The sequence below is a fragment of the Vulpes lagopus genome, chromosome 3 (assembly GCF_018345385.1).
Source record: "Vulpes lagopus strain Blue_001 chromosome 3, ASM1834538v1, whole genome shotgun sequence".
Classification (NCBI taxonomy): Eukaryota; Metazoa; Chordata; class Mammalia; order Carnivora; family Canidae; genus Vulpes; species Vulpes lagopus.
Window position 1 is genome coordinate 113856393 of NC_054826.1, and position 21419 is coordinate 113877811.

Below are 21419 nucleotides of genomic sequence, written 5' to 3' on the forward strand. Positions count from 1 at the left end.
AATATCTTTAACATAAATATATATAAAAAAACATAAAAAGTGAACTAAAACAAAAAACTAAGATAACAAAATTGAACAGTGTTCAATTCTGTCTAGATGCTGCTGCCTGCCTCAAGAGTCCCAGAGTGTGGCTGTCCTGGTTAAGGAAGGAGACACCAGCTACAGAAGGGGTGAAGTCAGACTAGCCCAAAGTGATGGGAGAGAGGCCCAGTCTATAAGGGGGATTAGGAAGTCCAGGAAGGGTGGCCAGGGTCACCCTGATTATATCTGGAGCAGGGACAGGGAAAGAAATAGCAGTGAACAGAGTTTGGGGCCCCCGAACAGGTGAGATCACTCAAGGGTGAGAAGTGTCCCCAAAGCTAGTGTCAGCCTCCCATCTAGGCAACCCTTCATGGCCCTGGAGACAGGACCAGGAGCCTAGAGTTTGAGATCCAGCTGTGCTGCTTACAGCTGTGTGACCCTGGGCTGGTTTCCTTCTGTAAAATGGGAGTGTCCATAACTGTGTCATAGGCAACTGTGCTGAAGACAAGAGGAAGCCGCATGCTGAGCACCTATGGACAATAGCATCATCAGCTTCATGGGGCAAGTTTCCTCCTAGATCCAGTGCCTTAAAAGTGTCACAGCTGTTAATGACAACACTGGTGCCAAGCCAGGTCACTCCTGTTTCAGGCCTGTGCTAAGCCTTGCCCTTTGTAGAAATCATCTCTTAGGCTCCAGATGGCAGGAGGAGGTCAAAAGGTGTGGGGAGGGCTCTGGGCTCCTGGCAAGGCTGAGGCATTCCTGGGCCCTGGGAGGGGTGAGTGAGTGAGGACCCCTAGGGAGTACTGGGGAGTGGAGCTCCTGGGCTCCTTGGAAGGAATGGGGAATTGGGCATCCCTGGAAAGGGCTGGAGAAGTCTTGCAGGATTCCTGTGTCCCCAAAGGGCAGATCCCTCCCACACCTATGCTGGTGCAGGCTGGGACCTGGAAGCAGCAGCAGCAGTAGCAGCAGCAACAGTAGCATTCAGTGGCAGCAGAGGCAGCAGATCCGTGGGGCGGTGGATGGAGCAGTGAAGAATGCTCTGTCAGGCAAGTGGTATCACCAGGCTGGGCTCCCCCTTCCCCCTTCCCCAGCCACCTCACTAGCTCTGACCCTGGCCTCACCCTCCAGCAGGGCATGAGCAAGCCAGGCAGAGGTGGACCCCTGGGGCCAAGGAAGGGTCCCTCCCCAGACCTCTGTGTCCTGGTGGTTGAATGGGCCTCTGGAATCAGGAGAGAGACTCTGGCCCCAGAGTCCTATCTGATGGGGCTCAGGGAGAATCATGGAGGGACAGCACGTAGCCCCAGTTCATTCAAAGAATAAAAGCACAACACAAGGTCCCCTTGGATGTTGATGTCAGTTTATTACCCCAGCCACATTCTGAGCACTCCTCGGGGACATGGAAGCAGGAGTGTAGCTGACATTAATTTGAAAGAACAAAGATGCTGGAACGTGGGCACTCCTGATGCTCTTACAAATCAATGCCCAACACGGCCCTCCTCACCCTTCTCAGAGTGGGGAAATTGAGGCAATCAGGGATTTGGCCACGATGACACAGTGGTTTCTGAGGGTTTTGCTGATTACATCTGACCATATCTCTTTTTTCTGAAGTTCACTTCTTTTAATCTTGCAGTGATGGTTTTGGGCAGCTCTGGGACAAATTCCACCTGGTGAGGATAAAGCAAACCCTTCGTGACTTAGTCCTACTGTCATTTCCTACCGATGCCCCATGCCCCTCCTCTGCCCCTGTGCAGTTCCATGGATGGGCTGGAACCATGTGGTAGCCTCAGTAGGCTCCCCCAAGCATGTCAGGGTGTCCTCTGATGAGGGAAGTTGGATGCAGCCCTGTGATGCTCTCTGACCAGTGAAATGTGAGTGCGAGTGAAGTGTGCCACCTCGAACAGAACAATGGAGTCTGGCCACCTCCTTTGGCCATCTCTCCCGGCTCCTGGAAGTTACCTATGGTGGGTTCTCTTTTATCCTGGTCCCGGGAAGACCATGTAGACATGTGGCAGGACAAGAAAGATACCTCCCTTATTAGAAGCTCCTAGGACACAGGACTACTGGTTACTCACTGGAACATCTAGTCCATCCTAACTGGTATGCATCCTCTGTTCTGCTCTCTATGAGGCAGCACAGCCTAACATTCTAGCGTGAACTCTGTTGTCAGATACACATGGGTTTGAGTTCTAGCCCTGCCCTTTGATTCGCTCCAACCTCAGGCAATTTGGTTTGAGTCTTTGAGCCTCCATTTCCACTCTGTAAAATAGATGGTTGTACGATCTCAGGTTGGGAGAGGATTAAATGAAATAACAATACATGGAGATCTTTGAGTCCAGAGCTTGGAACACACACTAAATGTTCAATAAATATTCGCTGTATACCTTTATGTCTCGATTATAAACTTCATAAAACACAGCAATATAGTATTACCAAAGAAGGACATGTTAACTTTTTTTTACAGGTATCCTGTCAAATGTCTTTTTCAACACATCAAATAATATTATATATATTTATTCACAGTCTGCTTTGTCTCTTAATAAGATATTTTTGTGATGTTTATGTTACAAATAAAAGATCTGCATCATCTTTTTAAATCATAGGACAGCATTAAATACCATGAATAATTTAATCATTTCTCTATTGTGGAACATTTTCATAGGTCACACGTGGCATTGAAAACAAATGAGGTAGAATAATAACTATCAGAATGTATTTTATGCTAGAATAAATATTATTTTGTTAGCTTTTGTTTTTTTATGTATCAACATACGTGTTGGGTTGCAATTTAGAATATATTTCTTAATACAAATAATGTTTTTATTTATTTTTTTAAGATTTATTTAATTATCCATGAGAGACACAGAGAGAGAGGCAGAGACACAGGCAGAGGGAGAAGAAACCTTCCTGCAGGGAGCCCGACGCAGGACTTGATCCTGGATCCCAGGATCATGCCCTGAACTGAAGGCAGACGCTCAACCGCTGAGCCACCCAGGCGTCCCCAAATAATGTTTTTAAAAAGTGTGGGAGTTGTTGACTTGAATTTCTTTTTCAAATTATGCAAGATTACAAATAACCTTCCCAGATAGTTTTAGGCTCTTGACTGATTTTTTTTCTTTAGGTTGACATGCCAACCATGGATCCTTTTTGTTTTCTGACACAGAATAGAGGTTCCATTTGATTAATGAGTCCTCTCAACCCCTGGGTTCAAGCTGAATCCAGTAGAAAAAATGCTCATTCCTTGGCTACATAAGCTCAGCCCAGCCACCTTATGGATCTGGGGCAGCAGAGTCCCAGGGCCCAGTGGAGGGGACCAGATCCCATCCCTCTGCCCTCACTCACCTTCCTGGGGTCCTTAATACGGGGCTGTTACTGACTTCACGTGCTGCTGCAGCTCCTTGATGAGCTGGTCCTGGTCATGCAACAGGAAATCTGGCATCAGGATGATAAATGCCTTTACCACCTGTAGTGGAGAACCAGAGTGGAGGCTCAGCTGGAGTGACAACCAAGGGTGTAGTTTAAAAAGTAAATGTTTATGAAATAAATGGAAAAACAACCTGACAGCTGAACCTCTGGAAAATAACAGGACCAGTTTTCCATGCTTCCAATTTCTACTCTTTGCCTTGGAAAATTATTTCACCTCTCTGGCCCTCCATTTCCTTCTCTGTGATGTGGGAACAGACAGCTTCATTCCTCAGAGCATGTATGTCAAGATCCATTGAGATTGGGGCATCTTGGTGGCTCAGTTGGTTAAGCATCTGCCTTCAGCTCAGGTCATGATCCAGGGGTCCTGGGAATGAGTGCCATCCCACCCCACAAGTCGGACTCCCTGCTCAGTGGGGAGCCTGCACTCCCTCTCCTTGCTTGTGCGCGCTCTCTCTCTCTCTCTCTCAAATAAAAAAATATTTAAAAAAGATTCATTGAGATAATTCATATAAAACATGAAACTAGTTTAAATTTATTTTTATTCCTATCATTATCAGCACCATTTTTACTATTATTGTAGGCAGAATTCTGTGGGCATTAAATAAATGTTGGTAATTATTTTTGTGTTATTTATGTTCCTACTACAGGGCACAGGCCCTTGTAAACAGTAGGAATTCAGCACACAGTAGTTGAATCCATGAGTACATGCTCTGGAGCCAGACAGCTCAGATTCCCATTCCAGCTCCACCACTTAATAGCTTTGTGATCAGGCAAGTTATTTAATCTCCTTATGCTTGTTTATCTCTAAAATAGGGTATCAGAGCCCTTAATTAATTAGGTTACTGTGAGGGAGAGATGAGCTGGCAGGTAAGAAGGGCTCAGTAAACAGGAGGTTGGCAGCAGTAGCCCCAGCAGCAAGCCAAATTCTCAAGCATCAGTTTCTGTCCTACACAGTTGAGGCCGCACTGTCCTCTGGTGACCACACAGTGTAAATGCATATGCACACCGCCTGGGCCCTCCCTCCACCCTAGGTGCAAGGCAGGGGAGATGAGACCTCGTGGAAGGTTCCCCTACATGTGTCCACCAGGACCCACACACAGACACGATGACCTCTGTGTCCTCCTTCTTACCTCCCTTCGAATCAGGTCCGGGCTGCTCACCACAGCTGATTGAGCCACCGCTGGCTATTCAGCCAAGGCATTCTCCACCTTTGCCGGCCGGATGCGGTACCTGGAGGGTCAATGGTTCCTTCTGGGTTTCTGAGCAGGTGCCAGGGCCTGGTAACCCAGACCCTCAAGTCTCATGTTTTGGAGGGTCACATCGTCCCTTGGCATGCAGGATAAGTGCCACGGGGAGCCATATACCTGCCGCCTGGCTTTGTCATGGGCCCCACACATGAAGAATGGGCACCCCGCCCTGAGAAATACAACCCTCACAGACTACCCAGAGTTTCTCACCTCACTGCTTTTGGTCAGGTGAATGTTTAGTCCTCCCTGAGCTCAGGGACTTGGCTCAAGCAGCAACCCTTGGCATGAAACCTAGTGGAGCCTTAACCTTTATCTTAAACAGTCATGCAAATTCTGCATGCTGTTCCCCATTATTTTAGCATGTTTTAGAAATTTAAAAAGTAAACAAATTCAATTTCCCTGAAATATCCAAGGGAACTTGTTACTCTGGTGCAATGTATAATTTTTTATTTTCTTTCTAAATCACGTAACATTTAGGGACAACTGTCGTGGAACCAGACAACGTTGGTAAATCTGGGTCGTACCCAGTACTCTTTGAAACTTTAGGGAACTTTCTTCACAGTCAGTAATTCAGCTCCTCATCTATCAATGGGAAAAATTGCATCTATCTTCTAGCATTGAGAAGTGGGTTGTATAAGGCACTGCAGAGCATGCTTTCCCATGGTAAGTGCCCCATAAAGGTTTCTGTTGTGCTATTATTTTTTTCAACGACGTGTTGTGTTCCATTAGAGGAGCTAAACATAGAGTAAGCTTCCTTAGCCAATGGGGGCTAAGTAAAGTCTTCTGTCTAAATCCTTCAAATTGCATAATGTTATTATGGTTCCTCTTGCAGACCATCTCGAGCTACATTTTGGTTGATTTTTCTGGATGCAGAGTTGGGGGGAGGTGCACAGATATCCCTAGAAAAGGACCCTGAGACAGGGCTCTGTTCAGAGTTAGCCTGAGAGTCCCATCACCACGCATGGTTGAATGTTGGGACAAGCTAGATTCCATGAGGCAAATGAGGGTGAATCCTCCTAGTTCAGGTCAGCCACACCTACGTAGAGGCTTTGATGAAGTCATCGTTCCTCCCCAGGAACCACATGTAGCCCTCTTCATCCATAGTTGCTCTATCTCCAGAGTTGTAAAAGTCCCCACACTCTATTTCAGCTGTCTTTACTGGATTTTCCTGCAAAGAGAACAGCACCCCTTTGTTGAAGAAAATGAGTTTAGAGATGATGAGCCACAATCTGGTGCTCAGATCTGGGTTTGGATCCTGCCCTTGGCTCCATGTGGCACCTCGGCAAGTTTTGTAATCTCTTTGAGTCTATTTTCATTACATCCAAGTACTCAATTAACACTACTTGTCAATTAGTGGACAATACTGAGCCAATTTTAAGGATAGTTTTCTAAAGCACTAACTCACTTTTGTGTGGTACTCTAGTAGAATAAAATTCCCATTAGACACAGGCCCTGTTTATTTTATTTATTGTACTCAGCTTAGCATTCACATAGTGCCTGGACAAATGAGAGGTGTCAATAAACTTTTGTTAAATGAATTTCCTTCCCAAAATACTAACTCATCCGATCCTTCTGGAAACCTATAGGACTTTTATTTTTCTAATTAAACTGTTTATTTTAAGATCATTGTATGTTTGCAGAGTATCTGTGTGGCTCAGTTCGCTGGGTAGATGACTCTTGATTTCAGCTCAGTTCATGATCTCAGGGTTGTGAGATCGAGCCCTGTGTAAGGCTCTACACTCAGCATGGCATTAGCTAGAATTCAAGAAGAATTGTTTATTTGCATTATAGTTACGGATATAATTGCCTTCTGTTTTTGGAAAATGATACTGTCCCTCTTGTGGTACCAAATCAACTTTAAAAAAAAAAACAGATGTTTTAAAGTAAAATAATGGTTATTATGTGCACTTGTTTTAACCTATCTGGGAGCTGCTTGAAGGAGAGTTATAAGGTACTCATTTTCTATAACTCAGAACACACATGGAAAAAAAGCAGCAGGTGCTGCTTATAGAAGTTACTGGGCAGACTACAAAAGTGAAGGCACCTGAGGTAAGAGATTATGGGTGGAGATATACAATAGACCTTCAAGATCTGAGGGAAGTGCTGGGGTGAGATTTTTCTTTTTCTTGAAATTAGGATATTCAAGACAGCTAGGTACATGAGGGAATTTAGGCAGCCATGAACCTGCTTGGGCAAGATGCATGCTCAGCAAAGTCCTGAGAAGACCTTAAGCTTTCATCTCAGGCTGATCCCTAGGTTCAGAGGAAGTCCAGCTAAGTGGTGAAGTTGTGTTCCAACCCTGAGCTGCTCTGCACAGTGGTTGTTTTCTCTCTTTTTTGGTTGGTGATGTTTTACTCTGTTCATTTGAGCTCCTGCCACTCAAGGAAATCTCTGTCAAAACATTAACTGAACATGAACTAAGGGATCATAAACTTCAGTGATCACACATGACAAACAACACTCTTTAAAGAATTTGCAAAAGTACCACAACAAAGGACTACAATAGCCTTCAACAGTCCAAAACCAAAACCAAAACAATAACAAAATGCCAGCAAACTCAACCCCTAGGAAAGTGGGAGAATCTGATTTCTAGAGTTCAAGAAACAAATGTGGAATTTAAGAAAAAAACCTAAACATGGAGGGAATAAAGAAAGGAAAACTGAGAAATGGACTCTTAACTGAGGAGAACAAAGTGATGGTTACCAGAGAGGAGGGGTGAGGTTGGGGGGTGGTGAAGCCAGGGAACAGGTGAAATAGGTGATGCGGATTAAGGAGGGTACTTGTTATAATGAGCACTGGCTGTTGTATGTAGGTGATGAATCACCAAATTCTACACCTGAAATTAATATTTCCGTATATGGTAAATAACTGGAATTTAAATAAAAACTTAGAAGGAAAAATAATAAGTCAAATATGCTTAATGTGATAAAAAACTAATGGAAAAAATGAACAAAGAACTAAAAACCAGAAGATATTATATATAGACCAAAGAAATTAAGAAAACTCTTCTATTTAGAATTGCATCAGGAGGAGGGGCAAGACGGCGGAAGAGTAGGGTCCCCAAGTCACCTGTCCCCAACAAATTACGTAGATAACCTTCAAATCATCCTGAAAATCTATGAATTCGGCCTGAGATTTAAAGAGAGACCAGCTGGAATGCTACAGTGAGAAGAGTTCCCGCCTCTATCAAGGTAGGAAGAGGGAAAAAGATAAAAGAAACAAAAGGCCTCCAAGGGGGAGGGGAGAGCCCCGTCCAGGAGACACAGGATCTGCACCAACCTTCCCGGGCGGAAAGGGGCCCGCAGGGAGTTAGAGCAGGACCCAGGAGGGCGGGGCTGCCCTCAGGGCTCCCTGGGACACTAACAGGCACCTGTGCCCCAGGAGAGTGCGCCGAGCTCCCTAAGGGCTGCAGCGTGCATGGCGGGACCCGGAGCAGCTCGGAGGGGCTCGGGCGGGGCGGCGGCTCCACGGAGGGGGCTGCGGGGCGGGAGCGCGAATCCAACAGCGCAGGCCCCGGAGCACAGGGCGCCGGAACACAGCCCAGGATCCGGCCTCCCCCGGGACAGGCAGGAGCCGGGAGGGCCCAGGACAGCAAGGACGCTCCTGCCCCGAGCTGAGCAGATCAGCGGCCCCTGCCCCAGGAGCATCCAGGCCCTGCAGACAGAGAGCCCCGGAGTTACTGCAGGAGCTGAATCCAGGGCTCCAGAGCTGCCGCCCCACTGTGGCTGTTCCTCCTGGGGCCTCACGGGGTAAACAACCCCCACTGAGCCCTGCACCAGGCCGGGGCAGAGGAGCTCCCCCAAGTGCTAACACCTGAAAATCAGCACAACAGGCCCCTCCCCGAGAAGACCAGCTAGAGGGACCAGTTCCAGAGGAAGTCAAGGGACTTGTGTACAGAATCAGAAGATATTCCCACATGTTTTTTTGTTTTTTTTCTTCTTCTGTTTTGTGTTTTCTTTCTTTCTTTTTGATTCCTGATTGCTTCCCCACACCACCCCCCTTTTTTTCCTCCTTTCTTTCTTTTTCTTTCTCTTTTTCTTCTCTTTTTCTTCCTTTTTTCTTTTTCCTTTTTCTCTTTTCTTTCCTTCTCTCTCTTTTTCTCCTTTTCCCGATACAACTTGCTTTTGGCCACTCTGCACTGAGCAAAATGACTAGAAGGAAAACCTCACCTCAAAAAAAAAAAAAAAAAAAAGAATCAGAAACAGTCCTCTCTCCCACAGAGTTACAAAATCTGGATTACAATTCAATGTCAGAAAGCGAATTCAGAAGCACTATTATACAGCTACTGGTGGCTCTAGAAAGAACCATAAAGAACTCAAGAGACTTCATGACTGCAGAATTTAGATCCAATCAGGCAGAAATTAAAAATCAATTAAATGAGATGCAATCCAAGCTAGAAGTCCTAACGACGAGGCTTAATGAGGTGGAAGAACGAGTGAGTGACATAGAAGGCAAGTTGATGGCAAAGAGGGAAACTGAGGAAAAAAGAGACACACAATTAAAAGACCATGAGGATAGATGAAGGGAAATAAATGACAGCCTGAGGAAGAAAAACCTACGTTTAATTGGGGTTCCCAAGGGCGCCGAAAAGGGACAGAGGGCCTGAATATGTATTTGAACAAATCCTAACTGAAGACTTTCCGAATCTGGGAAGGGAAACAGGCATTCAGATCCAGGAAATAGAGAGATCCCCCCCCTTAAATCAATAAAAACCATTCAACAGCTCGACATTTAATAGTGAAGCTTGCAAATTCCAAAGATAAGGAGAAGATCCTTAAAGCAGCAAGAGAAAAAAAGTCCCTGACTTTTATGGGGAGGAATATTAGGGTAACAGCAGACCTCTCCACAGAGACCTGGCAGGCCAGAAAGGGCTGGCAGGATATATTCAGGGTCCTAAATGAGAAGAACATGCAACCCAGAATACTTTATCCAGCAAGGCTCTCATTCAAAATGGAAGGAGAGATAAAGAGCTTCCAAGACAGGCAGGAACTGAAAGAATATGTGACCTCCAAACCAGCTCTGCAAGAAATTTTAAGGGGGACTCTTAAAATTCCCCTTTAAGAAGAAGTTCAGTGGAACAATCCACAAAAACAAGGACTGAATAGATATCATGATGACACTAAACTCATATCTGTCAATAGTAACTCTGAACGTGAACGGGCTTAATGACCCCATCAAAAGGCGCAGGGTTTCAGACTGGATAAAAAATCAGGACCCATCTATTTGCTGTCTACACGAGACTCATTTTAGACAGAAGGACACCTACAACCTGAAAATAAAAGGTTGGAGAACCATTTACCATTCAAATGGTCCTCAAAAGAAAGCAGGGGTAGCCATCCTCATATCAGATAAATTAAAATTTACCCCGAAGACTATAGTGAGAGATGAAGAGGGACACTATCTCATACTCAAAGGATCTATCCAACAAGAGGACTTAACAATCCTCAATATATAGGCCCCGATGTGGGAGCCTCAAAATATTTAAACCAATTAACAACCAAACTGAAGAAATACTGAGATAATAATACACTTATACTTGGTGACTTCAATCTAGCTCTTTCTACCCTCGATAGGTCTTCTAAGCACAACATCTCCAAAGAAACGAGAGCTTTAAATGAAACACTGGACGAGATGGATTTCACAGATATCTACAGAACTTTACATCCAAACTCAACTGAATACACATTCTTCTCAAGTGCACATGGAACTTTCTCCAGAATAGACCATATACTGGGTCACAAATCGGGTCTGAACCGATACCAAAAGATTGGGATAGTCCCCTGTATATTCTCAGACCATAATGCCTTGAAATTAGAACTTAATCACAACAAGAAGATTGGAAGGACCACAAACACGTGGAGGTTAAGGACCATCCTGCTAAAAGATGAAAAGGTCAACCAGGAAATTAAGGAAGAATTAAAAAGATTCATGGAAACTAATGAGAATGAAGATACAACTGTTCAAAATCTTTGGGAAGCAGCAAAAGCAGTTCTCAGGGGGAAATACATCGCAATACAAGCATCCACTCAAAAACTGGAAAGAACTCAAATACAACAGCTCACCTTACACATAAAGGAACTAGAGAAAAAGCAGCAAATAGACCCCACCCCTAGCAGAAGAGGACAGTTAATTAAAATTCGAGCAGCACTAAATGAAATAGAGACCAAAAGAACTGTGGAACAGATCAACAGAACCAGGAGTTTGCTCGCTGAAAGAATTAATAAGATAGATAAACCATTAGCCATCCTTATTAAAAAGAAGAGAGAGAGGCTCAAATTAATAAAATCATGAATGAGAAAGGAGAGATCACTACCAACACCAAGGAAATGCAAACTATTTTAAAAACATATTATGAACAGCTCTACGCCAATAAATTAGGCAATCTAGAAGAAATGGACGCAGTCCTGGAAAGCCACAAACTACCAAAACTGGAGCAGGAATAAATAGAAAACATGAACAGGCCAATAACCAGGGAGGAAATTGAAGCAGCCATCAAAAACCTCCCAAGACACAAGAGTCCAGGGACAGATGGCTTCCCAGGGGAATTCTATCAAATGTTTAAAGAAGAAACCATACCTATTCTACTAAAGCTGTTTGGAAAGATAGAAAGAGACGGAGTACTTCCAAATTCGTTCTATAAGGCCAGCATCACCTTAATTCCAAAACCAGACAAAGACCCCAACAAAAAGGAGAATTACAGACCAATATCCCTGATGAACATGGATGCAAAAATTCTCAACAAGATACTAGCCAATAGGATCCAGCAACACATTAAGAAAATTATTCACCACGACAAAGTAGGATTTTTCCCTGGGACACAAGGCTGGTTCAACACTCGTAAAACAATCAATGTGATTCATCATATCAGCAAGAGAAAAACCAAGAACCATATGATCCTCTCATTAGATGCAGAGAAAGCATTTGACAAAATACAGCATCCATTCGTGATCAAAATACTTCAGAGAGTTGGGATAGAGGGAACTTTCCTCGACATCTTAAAAGCCATCTATGAAAAGCCCACAGCAAATATCATTCTCAATGGGGAAGCACTGGGAGCCTTTCCCCTAAGATCAGGAACAAGACAGGGATGTCCACTCTCACCACTGCTATTCAACATAGTACTGGAAGTCCTCGCCTCAGCAATCAGACAACAAAAAGACATTAAAGGCATTCAAATTGGCAAAGAAGAAGTCAACCTCTCCCTCTTCGCCGATGACATGATACTCTACAAAGAAAACCCAAAAGCCTCCACCCCAAGATTGCTAGAACTCATACAGCAATTTGGTAGCGTGGCAGGATACAAAGTCAATGCCCAGAAATCAATGGCATTTCTATACACTAACAATGAGACTGAAGAAAGGGAAATTAAGGAGTCAATCCCATTTACAATTGCACCAAAATCATAAGATACCTAGGAATAAACCTAACCAAAGAGGTAAAGGATCTATACCCTAAAAACTATAGAACACTTCTGAAAAAAATTAAGGAAGACACAAAGAGATGGAAAAATATTCCATGCTCATGGATTGGCAGAATTAATATTGTGAAAATGTCAATGTTACCCAGGGCAATTTACATGTTTAATGCAATCCCTATCAAAATACCATGGACTTTCTTCAGAGAGTTAGAACAAATTATTTTAAGATTTGTGTGGAATCAGAAAAGACCCCGAATAGCCAGGGGAATTTTAAAAAAGAAAACCATAGCTGGGGGCATCACAATGCCAGATTTCAGGTTGTACTACAAAGCTGTGGTCATCAAGACAGTGTGGTACTGGCACAAAAACAGACACATAGATCAATGGAACAGAATAGAGAACCCAGAAGTGGACCCTGAAATGTATGGTCAACTAATATTCGATAAAGGAGGAAAGACTATCCATTGGAAAAAAGACAGTCTCTTCAATAAATGGTGTTGGGAAAATTGGACATCCACATGCAGAAGAAGGAAACTGGACCACTCTCTTTCACCATACACAAAGATAAACTCAAAATGGATGAGAGATTTAAATGTGAGACAAGATTCCATCAAAATACTTTAGGAGAACACAGGCAACACCCTTTTTGAACTTGGCCACAGTAACTTCTTGCAAGATAAATCCACAAAGGCAAAATAAACAAAAGCAAAAATGAACTATTGGGACTTCATCAAGATAAGAAGCTTTTGCACAGCAAAGGATACAGTCAACAAAACTAAAAGACAACCTACCGAATGGGAGAAGATATTTGCAAATGACATATCAGATAAAGGGCTAGTTTCCAAAATCTATAAAGAACTTCTTAAACTCAACACCAAAGAAACAAACAATCCAATCATGAAATGGGCAAAAGACATGAAGAGAAATCTCACAGAGGAAGACATGGACATGGCCAAGGACATGAGAAAATGCTCTGCATCACTTGCCATCAGGGAAATACAAATCCAAACCACAATGAGATACCACCTCACCGCAGTGAGAATGGGGAAAATTAACAAGGCAGGAAACAACAAATGTTGGAGAGGATGTGGAGAAAGGGGAACCCTTCTGCACTGTTGGTGGCAATGTGAACTGGTGCAGCCACTCTGGAAAACTGTGTGGAGGTTCCTCAAAGAGTTAAAAATAGACCTGCCCTACGACCCAGCAATTGCACTGTTGGGGATTTACCCCAAAGATTCAGATGCAATGAAACGCCGAGACACCTGCACCCCGATGTTTCTAGCAGCAATGTCCACAATAGCCAAACTGTGGAAGGAGCCTCGGTGTCCATCGAAAGATGAATGGATAAAGAAGATGTGGTTTATGTATACAATTGAATATTACTCAGCCATTAGAAACGACAAATACCCACCATTTGCTTCAACGTGGATGGAACTGGAGGGAATTATGCTGAGTGAAGTAAGTCAATCAGAGAAGGAAAAACAGTGTATGTTCTCATTCATTTGGGGAATATAAATAATAGTCAAAGGGAATATAAAGGAAGGGAAAAGAAATGTGTGGGTAATATCAGGGAGACAGAACATGAGAGACTCCCAACTCTGGGAAAGGAACTAGGGGTGGTGGAAGGGGAGGAGGGCGGGCGGTGGCGGGGAATGGGTGACGGGCACTGAGGGGGACACTTGACGGGATAAGCACTTGGTGTTTTTCTGTATATTGGTAAATTGAACACCAATAAAAATTAATTTATAAAAAAAGAATAGCATCAAAAAGAATATAAAACTAAGAATAAATTTAGTCAAGAAAGTGAAAGGCTCATATGCTGAAAAATAAAAATTGTTGCTGAAAGAAATGAAAGAAGCCATCAATGAATGGAAAGATTTACTGTATTGCTTGGAAACTTAAAATTATTAAGATGACAATATTACCCAAAGCTATCTACAGATTCAGTACAATACCCATCAAAATCTCAGTGTTATAGAAACACTCATCCTAAAATTCTTTTTTTTAAATAATAAATTTATTTTTTAATGGTGTTCAATTTGCCAACATACAGAATAACACCCAGTGCTCATCCCGTCAAGTGCTCCCCTCAGTGCCCGTCACCCATTCGCCCCCACCCCCCCGTCCTTCTCCCCTTCCACCACCCCTAGTTCATTCCCCAGAGTTAGGAGTCTTTATGTTCTGTCTCCCTTTCTGATATTTCCTACCCATTTCTTCTCCCTTCCATTCTATTCCCTTTCACTATTATTTATATTCCCCAAATGAATGAGAAATCATATGCAATCTTGAGGGATTCTAAATACCTAAGACAATCTTTTAAAGGGAGAAGAAAGTTGAAGAGCTTGCATTCTTGATTTATTAAAAAGATTTTATTTATTTATTCATGGGAGACATAGTGAGAGAGGCAGAGACATAGGCAGAGGGAGAAGCAGGCTCCCTCTGGGGAGCCTGATGTTTGACTGAATTCTAGGACCTCAGGATCATGACCTGAACCAACGGCAGATGCTCAACCACTGAGCTACCCAGGTGCCCCTCATTCCTCGTTTTTAAATTTACTGCAAAATTACAGTAATCAAAACAGTGTGACGCTGGCATAAAAAAAAGACACAAAAATGATTGGAATAGAATAGAGAACCCATAAGGAAACATTCACATATATTGTCAATAGATTTTAGATGAGAATGCCAAGACCATTCAGTAGGAAAAGTCAATCTTTTCAACAAATGGCACTGTGAAGCTTGGATGTTCAGATACAAATGAACATTCATTTCCTTATACTATATACACAAAATGAATAAAAAACCTAAACATAAGAGGTAAAATTCTGAAACTCTTAGAAGAAAACATAGGAGGAAATCTTCATGAATTTGGATTTGGCAATTATTGACTATGACACCCACAGCACAAGAAAGAAAAGGAGAAAATAGATAAAATGTTCCTCATCAAACTTTTAAAATTTCACATGAAAGGATACTTCAAAAGAGTAAAAAGGCAATGTAGTGAATGGGAGAAAATATTTGCAAAGCATATATCTGATAAGAGACTCATATCCAGAATATACAAAGAGCTCTTACAAATCAATAAGAAAACAATCCAATTTAAAAAATAGGCAAAGATTTGAATAGACAATTCTCCAGAGAAGATACACAAATGGCCAATAAGTACATGAAAAGATGCTCAACATCACTAGTCATTAGGGAGATGCAAATCAACCACAATGAGATACCATTTCGCACCCATTAGAACGATTTTTATAACACAAAAAAGAAACAAATCTGAAAATAGCAAGGAGTAGCAAGGATATGGAGAAACTAGAATATTTGTGCATTGCTGATAGAAATACGAAATGGTGCAGCCACTGTAGAAAACATTTGGCAGTTCCTCAAAAAGCTAAATAGAGAATTATCATATAAGAATTCCATTTTGGGGTATATATTCAATAGAAGTAAAAGCAGAAACGCAAATAGATGCTTGCAAACCAGTATTCATTGCAGCATCATTCACAGTAGTGAAAAGGTGGAAATAACCTAAATGTTTATTAAGAAACCAATGGATATACAAAATATGGTACACCCATATAATACAATTCGGCCTTTAGAAAATGACATTTGGTCACATGCTACAACATGGATGAACTTTGAAAACATGTGCTGAGATAAACCAGACACAAAATGACAAATGTACACTTTCGCTTAACAGAGGTACCTAAAATAGGCAAATTCTTAAAGCCAAAAAAGTATATTAAAGGTTACCAAATGCTGGGGATACAAGGAGGAGTGGGGCAGTTATTGTTTAACGGGCACAGAGTTTCTGTTGGGGATGGAAAAATTTTCTGTAGATGCATGGTGGTAATGGCATTTACTCAATGCCACCAATCTCTATGCTTAAAAATGGTGAAAAGAGTAGATTTTATATGTTTTACATCAGTAAAAGAAAGGAAAAAAAGCAAACAAATCTCAGTGGAAGAGGGAGAGCATATTATAATCATGAGAGCATGTGAAATGGGATATATATGTATTTAGGTGTGGTGGGCATAGATGAGGACATCTTTGTAAAATAAAATATTTGCAATCTAAAGAAAAATGCCATTGCTCTGAAACATTCCAGTTTAATTTAACCAGAATCTCTGTGGTTGGAATAAAGAATTATTTGTTTTTAATCTCCTCAAATGATTCTAACATATAGGCAGGGTTGAGAACTACTGATCTATATAAATGTTACTCTGTGTTTATTTTCTCTTTTATCGGGATCCCTGGGTGGCGCAGCGGTTTGGCGCCTGCCTTTGGCCCAGGGCGTGATCCTGGAGACCCGGGGTCAAATCCCACATCGGGCTCCCGGCGCATGGAGCCTGCTTCTCCCTCCGCCTGTCTCTCTCTCTCTCTCTCTCTCTCTCTCTCTCTGTGACTATCATAAATAAATAAAAAATTAAAAAAAAATTTTATTTTCTCTTTTATCCAAGTTTAAAATTGTGCTACTGTGAATTAAGGCTAGGGCCTGTATATTTGCTTTTGGGCAATAATATCACAAAAGGAGCAGCACCATGACCATAGAGTGAGGACAACAGTGATACCAATGGCTGTTCCTGCGGAGAAAGGAGATGGGTCTGAGATCAATTTCAAGATCTGCCCCTGACCAAATTTGGAAGCTGAGAATTTGCTTGGTCAAGAGTAGGTTTCCTTAGAGCCTATCACAGTTTTATGTAATCCCTGGATTTCTTATGTAGGGTATGGAAATCCTAGACTGCCCACCCCCACACAGGGGAAGACAAACAAAACTTCCAATGGACTCTTTCTTCCTCTGTGAAGTGGGGACAATGGTGCCTACTGGAGGCTCAGCGAGGTTAAGAGATTTGCACACACCCTGTTGGTGAGTGGGACTGTAGGATTTGAAGCCAGTCAAAGCTTCTTGTACACTCAAGCTCAAGAAATCATCGGAAACAAGTCTGGTGCTTCTGAAGCCAGGCTTCTTTCCACCCTATCAGCACTTAAGTGCCAGATGGCTTAGGACAGGAAAGGATCTGGGAACACACACACTATGAGCTTACTTAGAGATTAATTAGAAGAGGCTTTGTTGAGTTGGAGTGAACAAAGGGAGGTGTGTAGAAGGCTCATGACACAGAGTTGAATCCACCCCCCTTAGCACCCATATAGCTCCCTGAAGGGATTTGGGGGGCCTGGGGGGGGGGGAGGTGAGGATTACCACTTACATCATAGCCCATGAAGAGCCCAATGGGCTTGGTGGGTTTCATACTGATGCCAATGTAGCCTTCAGTGTTGAGTGGCAGGCTATTTCCCTTGTCGTCAATGATCTGGAGCAAGGGGCCTGTGAATCCCACCCTGCAGGGCCACCCTAGCACACCTACCTCACCCAAACATTACCTACTTGTGTGACACCAGTGAGCATAAATGTAGGGAGGAGCCCTATCAGAAAATAGATTAAAACTGTAGGAGGTCTCTGAAATCAGAAAATGGTGAAACCCAAGTTATGAGTCTATTTGTTTGATGATGTACAGATATGACAAGGTGTGTCTTCAAGCTTCAAGATCAGGAAAATCTAGAAGCACCAGGGCTTCCCTCCAGGTGCTCTGATCCCATCTGTTGTGTGTGAGGCTTCAGGCTTCCCGACTGAGCAGTATTCATGCCCAGGATACTGCAGTTATCAACTGAAGCTGCCTCAAGAAATCCAGGGGAAATAGGAAGAGAGGAGGAAGGACAATGACTAGGGTTGGGGGTGGGGTGAGTGTCATACAATTGTCCAATCCCAGCTAATCCCTAAATGCTCCCACCAAATGCCTTCAGGACCAGACTTGAGTGTCGAAGGGAGGATGGCTATCTCCAGGGAACCCCGCTTGATCTTCATTCCCTGGGAAGTACCACAACTTATTCCCTATTAACAAAAGAGAATGGGTTTGGTCAAAGAGTCCAGGCTGATTACAAAGCATCAGGAAGCACACACAGCATCCTCACTCATCTATGTCATTTGATGCTGTGCAAAGAGTCCTAGTGGGGAAGTTAGAAGGTCCAGATTCTAGGCTCAGGGCATTGACCCTACTCTGGTCAGCAGATAGTCACTGAACTGGACATGGGCTAAGCCTGGGCAAGTTCCTAGGGGCTACTGAGTCCAGCTGGAGGGGCCAAAAAATGGCAGCAAATTGGTGAGCCTGGGGCTGTCGGTATGTAATGTGAGGTGTGGAGTGCCCACTGTATGTAAGACATGTGTTTGTTTGCTTGAGGAAGGCCATGAAGCCATTTAACATTTACTCAGGCTGTTAAACAGTGATAGGAACCCTGTCTCAACTACTCGAAAATGTGTTGACACATACACATATCATATACACTTTACCTCTTTAAATAATGAATGCCTGGCACATAGTAGGTACTCAATAAAATTACCATTATTGTCATTATTATTATTACAACAAAACAAGAGACTAATTCTTGAATATTAGAGGAAATTTATTTTTAAATTGTGGTATATCTAGAGGTGAAATAAGCAAGAAGGCAGACCTGGGAGTTCCAAGGTAACCTTTGTTCCCTCACAGAAATATAAAGTAAACAATAGACTAAAATAGCTTTGTTGGAACTTTAGGAGCAGTCAAGGATCTGCAGCAACCAAGAAATGTCCAAACATTAAAAATCCATCTCAAAATAGTAAGAAATTTTATGTTGTTTTTGCTTACCCTTGCCCCATCCCCTCTCTGGTGTTGTGTGAAATAGGAGGAAGCCATCCAATTCCCAGCCTCTCCCTTGGGACAGAGGAAAAGACTGGAATTTGTTTCAATATTCTGGCTTATCATGACTGGTTTCTACTTCATCCAACTTGGAGCTCAGATAAGAGTGGTGCCATACAGGATGGCTGGGTGGCTCAGCGGTTGAGCATCTGCCTTTGGCTCAAGACATGATGCCAGAGTTCCGGGATCAAGTCCCACATTGGGCACTCTGTGGGGAGCCTGCTTCTCCCTCTGCCTTTGTCTCTGCCTCTCTCTCTGTGTGTCTCTCATGAATAAATAAATAAAATCTTTAAAAAATCATATCTTTATTTTAAAAAAAAATTGGTGCCATGGTTTGAATATCAGGTTGGAGGTATCTAAAAGCAGTGGCAGATGACACAGTGAGTGGAAACTGTAGACCGTGGCCACCTTGGGGGAAGACTGCAGACAGAAGAAGAACAATAAAACATTTAGGGCCCCAAGACGAGGTAGGTGTGAGACTTTTAAAGAAATTAAAACATGCAAAAGCAGCAACATATTTGGGAAAATTGAGGAAAAAAGCGCATTCATAGGCCTAGGAAGGACACATGCCCAAGACCTTAAGTTTTCATATTGGTCAGATTACTGAAGGCCTTTCTTTGCAAGGATCCAGCTGCAAAGACAGAATCTGGCTGCATTTTTTTTTTCAAATATCCAATTTTCAACAACAGATCACAAGGCCATGTTCCCCTTTCGAAGGAACAAAATGAATCTCCAGAAACTGACCCTAAGAGACACAGGTTTCCATTACTAGACAAAGACTTCATTCTTTTTAAAAGATTTTATTTACTTATTTGACAGAGGGAGAGAGAGAGAGATAGAGACATAGGCAGAGGGAGAAACAGGCTCCATGCAGGGAGCCTGAGGTGAGACTCGATCCCAGGTCCCTGGCAGGTGCTAAACCACTGAGCCACTCAGGCTGCCCGCCATGGCCTCTAGTCTCCTGGAGTCATTAATAGGGCAAACCTTAGGCTGATCTCAGTAAAGGGTGGGAGTGCACACCCTATGGGGCATCTGGGAGAAGCCGTTCGGTCAGGCAGGCAGCTGTGGTCGGAGGTGTCTGTGCCCTGCTGCCTTCCAGAGGCTTGGCCCCAGGAGCGTGATTCCAGCAGAGTGGACACAACCCAGGATCCTGCACTCCCCCCAGGACAGGCAGAGATGGGGAGGGCACAGGACAGTGAGGGCTCTTCTGCCACTGGGCACCCCCAAGCTGTGCAGATCAGGGCCCCCTGCCAACCTGGGAGCATCTAGCCCAGTGCAGACTGGGAGACTGCGTTACTTACTGTGGGGAGCTGACTCCAGAGCTGGAGACCTGGCCGCCACCAGTGTGGTTGTTCCTCCTTGTGTCACCGTGTGCCTGGGAGAGGCAGGGCCACCAGGGAGCAGGGGCCTCACGGGGTAAACAGCTCCCACTGAGCCCCACACGTGGTGAGGGGGGGCATCACACCAGGTACACACACCTGAGCATCAGCACAGCAGACACTCCCCCAGAAGAACTGCTGGAAGAACAGGGAAGAGCAAGATCTTGACCATGCTGCGGGATTTATAGTATACAGAACTAGAGGGTGCCCCTCCTATACGTTTCCTTCCTTTTTCCAGTACAACTCATTTTTATATCAGACTGTAAATTTCCAATATTTTTTTCTCATTTCCCACCTTAACTACAATATTTTACCACCTCTTCATTTTTAATTTTCTGTCTTTTTGACTTTCGTATTTCTACAATACAGGTCCTAGATATATTTTCCACTTCTAGATTCCCTTCAACATACTCAATTTAATTTTGGGAGATATACAGATTTGTTTTTTTGGGTTGTTTTGTGTTTTTTTTTTTTTGTTTGCTTTCTCTGCCTCATTTTGTTCTACAATTATGGAAGATAATACCTTTTAAAACATAACCATAATGCACCCAGAACCAAGTGGTATACAATGCTGGTTCATTCTGTGAGATTCCCTTTTTTCTAAGATTTTATTTATTTATTCATGAGAGACACAGAGAGAGAAAGAGGCAGAGACACAGGCAGAAGGAGAAGCAGGCTCCAAGCAGGGATCCCAATGTGGGACTCCATCCCAGATCTCCAGGATAACACCCTGGGCCAAAGGCAAGCGCTAAACTGCTGCGCCACCCAGGGATCCCCTGTGAGATTCCTCATTCCCATTCTGCCCCCTCTCTTTAATCTCATTGATGTTTTGATGTTCAATGGTGGGGGTCCCAACAAGTATTTCTGGTTTAAATAAATTTGGGACTGAGAATCTTCTAACATACAAAACTTAATATACTCAGGACCAAGAGGATGATGCTCTAGGACCCCTCAAGTAGACTACATTCTCCCTCCACTACAACTTCATCACCACCACCATCTCCCAGTTACCCACCCTTTTTTTCCTCCGTTTTTTTCTTTTTTCTTTCTGTCTCTCTTTACTTTAGTTTTTTTCCCTCTTCTTTGTTTTTCCTTTTTCCTTTTCTTTTTCTCTTCTTCTTTGGGACTTTTGGCCTTTTATTTTTTAGAACTTTGCTTTAAAATTTGTTTTCCACTTTACTGATCCTTTTGTTTTATTTTGT

At 43.1% G+C, this 21419-nt stretch overlaps 1 long non-coding RNA gene across 3 annotated transcripts; it reads right to left on the reverse strand.

The window, feature by feature from the left end:
* Positions 1-1373: 1373 nt before the first annotated feature.
* LOC121486241 lies at positions 1374-20199 on the reverse strand. Of its 3 annotated transcripts, none has more exons than XR_005986584.1 (5): positions 20140-20199; positions 4575-5859; positions 3576-3808; positions 3361-3481; positions 1374-1685 (listed from the first exon to the last, which is right to left on the reverse strand). It is a non-coding gene; the product is annotated as an uncharacterized LOC121486241 (long non-coding RNA). The 3 variants fall into 3 exon arrangements; XR_005986585.1 differs by lacking the exon at positions 20140-20199 and having other exon boundaries at positions 4575-4674; positions 5732-7245; XR_005986586.1 differs by lacking the exon at positions 20140-20199 and having other exon boundaries at positions 3576-3682; positions 4575-7245.
* Positions 20200-21419: the final 1220 nt, after the last annotated feature.